The sequence below is a fragment of the Hydra vulgaris genome, chromosome 01 (assembly GCF_038396675.1).
Source record: "Hydra vulgaris chromosome 01, alternate assembly HydraT2T_AEP".
Taxonomy (NCBI): Eukaryota; Metazoa; Cnidaria; class Hydrozoa; order Anthoathecata; family Hydridae; genus Hydra; species Hydra vulgaris.
The window spans coordinates 12042311-12047944 of record NC_088920.1 but is presented as its reverse complement, the minus strand read 5'-3'; positions in this window follow the sequence as shown (position 1 = coordinate 12047944).

Below are 5634 nucleotides of genomic sequence, written 5' to 3'. Positions count from 1 at the left end.
TTAAGCTGATTGAGTCATTAATTTCCGGTCTACTAGCAACCAATGCAAAATACGAACATTGTTAACGCTTGTCTGAATTTTGATTAAAATTATAAGTTGGTGATCATGCCTCGTAACCGTGGAATTGTGGGAGCATTTCGAACAAAATGAAGGAACTGATGGAGCTGATGTTGGAAAGTGTAAGAAGTGTTTCAAAACATTTCCCATCAAAAATTCGAATATGTCTGGAATGATGAAGCACTTGAAGCTCACACACTCTTGGAAACTCTTCAGAAGTCCTTGGCATTGCAAAGAAAAAATCAAATCTGGCCATTTCAGATTCTTCATCCCAACTTAAATCTTCGGTAAATTAAATTGATCCTTGAGTTATTTTTAAGCCACATTAAAATTTAATTTTTCTAATTGAGTGGATGTAAATAATTATTATTATGTTTCTTTATTTTTTTAGTAATTTTGTGAAGTATAAAACCAATGAAAGCAAACAACTAGCAAAAACAAAGCAAATCAATATGAGATCAACTGAGAAAATATGAAATTCCTTGCAAGAAACAACCTGCCTTTTAATCTTGTAAGCACACCTGGCACCAAGGATCTCGTCAAGCATGCTGTCCCCAGGCTCACTGTCAAGGCAGCTACTACATTCAGAAGATTCAAGCTGCCTTTGTTGTATGAGAATTTGAAAGTGGCAGTTGACAAAGTCCTGATAAAAGAGCTACCTCTCTGCAGTGGCATTGCAATGTCAACAGATATTTGGATATTAAGAGCAAATGATCTATATCAATCCTTGACACTGGTAATTTTTTAATGAATTTGTAGGAATCTTATGTTTTAAAGCAAATTTTTTTTATTCAATACTCAAAATCTCTTTTGGTCTATTTCAAAGCAATGTACATTAAATTCGATATATTATCTTGAATTTTTTTATTTGTTGTAGGTCGTCACACTGGTGAGGCCATCTCCAAAAAAATTGAACTGATGTTGAAGGACATCCCCCACATTGAAAATCTCCAAATTGTTGCAGTCCATGATTCAGCTGCTAACATGAAAATGCAGTACTTTGCAGTAGCATCATCAACCAATCTCTTCCCTGCACCGACCATTTGGTCCATCAGGCAATCTCTGGATCTGTGACAGCTTGCCCAAATATGAATGAAGCAGTGAAATGCTGTATTGCACTTGCAACTAAATCACACAAGTCAACTCTTGCAAAGCAAAGGATTCAAAAGGAAACAGCCATTGACAAAGATGAATTCGATATTAATTCAGGTATAAATTCTGATATGTTTATTGTATTAACAATTTTCCACGTGTCAAAAAAATTTGACTTAAGAACTATCAGAGGGAGCTGAATCATTTGTCAAAATGCTTATCAATGAGCTGTTCCACAAGCGATTTCTAAAGTGTGGAGGAATGGGGAAGGCCTATGCATTTGGAAATATGCTCAATCCTTTTTATCTTGGTGTTGGTGTTGAGTGTATCAGCAAAAACTTTCAAGAGATGTACCAACGATTGATCATCAATCATGAAAATCACCAAACATGGCTCACTGAGCAAAACCAAGGTACTTAGATATTTTACTAGATCTGACCAGAAAAATGTTAATGAAATCAGATTTTTTTTTTTTTAAATCATTATTTCTGTAACTTTAGGAAAAAGAACTGGCAGAATAAAAAATAGCTAATCTAACTTTATTATGAAAGATTTCTAAATAAGTTTTTAACAAGTGAAAAAACTAGAATATTTAATAGATCATTATCTAGTCAGAGTTTTTTTTTTGGCTCAAACCACTCCAACTAACTGTGAAGATGAGGAGGATCCCTTGATGGAATTAGCACTGTCTCTTTGTGAAGCTCAGTCACAACCAGAACTGGCCATTGAGTCGGATGAGTACAAATCCATGCCTAGGCCAACAAATGATGATGTCTAAGCAACATTTTAAACTGGTGGAAGTCTAATGAGGTCAAGTATCCACTTCTGGCAGATGTTGCTCTTCATTGGTTGTGCATTCCAGCATCATCTGCTTTATCAGAACGAGCTTTTTCTTCATATGGAAGCATTGTGTCATGCAAAAATAACAAAGCTTCAGACTGAAAAAGTGGATAAGCTGCTTTATATCCAACAAAGTTATGACAGTGTAGAAATTCGTCGTTGGAAGCTTGTCTCCAAAGATCTCTGATGCAGCTACAAAATTTGATGAGGAAAATTACCAGTTTCCTGCCAACCTTAGTCCAAATAATGAATAACAAACTATTTATCTAAAAAGTCCAAAAACATCAGAAAAGCTTAATCTTATATAAAAGTGGTACAATTCAAAATCATTTACCTTAAATTGATGTTATGATTTCATCTTTTTTGAAATAAAATAAAAAATTTTGTCTTGTTATTTAGAGAGTGAATAATTATACAAGACCAAAATCGGCAATCTTGAAAAGTCTTGTCAATTCTTGGTATTCTTGAAATGATTACAATGTAACAAGACTGCAAAATTAAGTCTTGATAGGTCTTGAAATGTTTCAAGACCGTGTAGGTTTAATCGAGGTATTAGTATTGGTATAAAATTATTTCAAGACGCAGACTCTTAATAATCAATATGGTTATTCCAAGTAATGTTTTCATCAAGATAAACACCAAAAATTTTGTAACAAAATCTCTTTTTATTTTCTTTTGATTGATAAAGAATTGAGGTAATTTCGATGGGAGAAATCGCATTTTTGTAATCAAATGAAACATTTAAATCGAATAGAATATTTAAAATGCAATCGAATGTTGCTTCTTTTGTTGAATGAAATTTTTATATCAAAGATGTAATCAAATATCGCTTCTTTTGTCAAATAAAATATTTAAATACTTAAATCGAATGGAATATTTAAAATGTAATTGAATGAAATATTTTAAATAGCTCTTGTTTTATTTTAAATTCTAATATTCGTCTTTTAATAATTCTATGCAATGTTAGTGATAAACTTATGTAAATTAAACTTTTGAATTTATTTAAAAACAAAAAAATCTTTCTAAATGAAAAATTTAATTTAGAAAGATTTGTCTGTAGAATAAAATATACTTACTTTTTAAAATTAGCTCGGCAAACGGCAAGTTAATTTACGGACATTAATATCACTTTTAAAATATCAAAGACTTTATAGAGCTAACTTAGCCTATAAAAACTAGATGGTTTTACTTCATAAGAAAAATCTCTCCGAAATGATTTTCATTGTTTCTAAAAGTGTGAAATAAGCTTTTTCCAATGACGCAATTAAAAAAACATAAAAAATTTGCCAAAATATAATTTTAGGAGTTCAAATACTTGTTATTTTAGGATATTTTACTTTTTTCACTATATTGGTTTCATAATAACTCAATATCGACAATTGCTAAATGTATGCCAACGAGGACCTTTTTTTTTTTTTAGTCAGCAAAAAAACCAGATATTTCACCACCACCCTCCTTTAAGATCACTTCGGAGCGGCCCTGTATCCATATCATTATATTAGTATGTAAAATCTTCAGAAAAAATAACAATACTGAAAAACGTTTTGTTGCGGAGATATGACCCTACAAATAAACAATAAAAGTTAATTTTGTTGAATTTGTGACGCTATTTGTTGAACGATAGACTAATTTCTAGGCATGATAAAAAAGTTGTATTAAATAAATTGAAATCTGCATCTTTAGTTAACTCACGTTTTTATATTACACTCTTCATTGCAAAAATGTAAGACCTCAAAAATACGATTTTTTGCTACTGACTGATATTGAAATTTGGGTAAGCCTTACAAAAAGTACCACAAAATCCGAAATAAAGAATATTTTGACCTAAGACTTTGGCGATAATAATGAAACATGTTTAGCTACATACTGAAAAAATTTTATTGAAATCTGAGATGGTTGAGTAGGGATGATTTTAAAATTGGACCGTTTAGTGTAGAATGGTCCTACCACTACAATCAGTACTTTTTGTTTGTTTATTTTTTCTTTTTTTTTTCAAAGCCTACAAATTATAAACTTTACATGTTTATTTTTAATGTGTGTTCTATGTGCTTAAATCTATGTGTTTATGGTCCATGTGTTTCAATGTATGTCTTTGCTTATTATCACTTATATTATACCTAAAATTAGTGTCACTCCATTGATCAGATTTCTGTATGAGTGACAACATCTTAATAAATCATTAACTTATTATTATAAATAATTTATTATTATTATTTTTTTCATTGTGATTATTGTAAACATACTTATTGTTATTATAACTATAACTTGTATTAATTTTGGTATTTCATATTATTGTTATTACTACTATTATTGATGTTATTTTTATTATTATCAAAACTATCATAAAAAGAATTTACAAAAAGTAAACTTGTTATTTTTGTTGTTGTTCAACCTCTAGGTAAGTTTTATAACATTGGTAAGGAAGGAGGCATGAACTTCCTTTCAAATTCTCATCCACGGTGCTCTGTGATAAGACCATAAAGACTATTTAGGGCACCTAAAATTAAAGTAAAAAATATATATAATTAATAGTAACAAAATTAGAATTGCCCTAAAGAAATATTGGAGGCCAATGTTGTGGTAATTTTAGGACAACCATTATAACTACAGAATTTAAAGAAACAAGTATTTAGAAACAGATATTTGGAAATATGACGAAGAAGAACATTACTAGAAAAATGCAAGAACATACATGGCAATTTCTATTTTTTTACCAATAATGTAACTATGGGTGTTTAATAAACATAATATAAAACTATTTTCTTTTCAAATTCTTGTTTTTTCATTTTCTTTATCATTAAGATTTTCTTTTTTCAGATGAGTTTTTTTTTTAATTTTTTTTTCTTTTGAAGCCTAAGTATTCAAAACATTGATATGGTTGAGTTGTCAAAACAAAATATTACATGCTTGGCCCTGGCTTTACGAAAATAAATTTTTTTTGTTGGGATTTGTCAGACATGTCCGCCAAACCAAAGTATTTATTGGATAAATCAACCAGAACAAAAAAGGTCATTATTTCAAGCCCTGCATATTTATATATATTTATCTTTCTCCTTATTTATATATATATATATCTTTGGTCCAGGGTAAAAAGGGCTTAAGTCATTTTTTCACAAAAAAGTTTTTCAAATTTATAGTATTTTTAAATTTTAAATAATTAATAAAAATTAAAATAGTATCAAGAACTTTAATTGGTTACATGTATTAGGAATGTAATATATACAATATTAAAATACCTTAAATATGTAAGGATATAATGATCGTACACATAGGAATTTTCAAACATTGATACCGCTGTCTCAAAAAGTTGGTCAAATTGACTTATGCCCTTTCTATCCAGGACCAAAGATATATATATATATATATACACACACACACATATATATATATACATATATATATATGTGGTAGTGGCGTAGTGGTAGAGCACTCGCTTCATAAGCAAGAGGTTCTGAGTTTGATCCCCACCACATCCCTAGTAGTTCCGCGCTCAACCTGTTTCTCCACGGCCTTGTTTGTCAAGGTTCGTGTTTCGGAGTTATAGAGTTGAGAGAGGGTTATAACCACAATTATGAAGCCTCCTCGTTTGTAGTGGCTTTCTGGGCCTTAGGGAGGTGAATTGACAAAAAAAAAAAAAAACATATA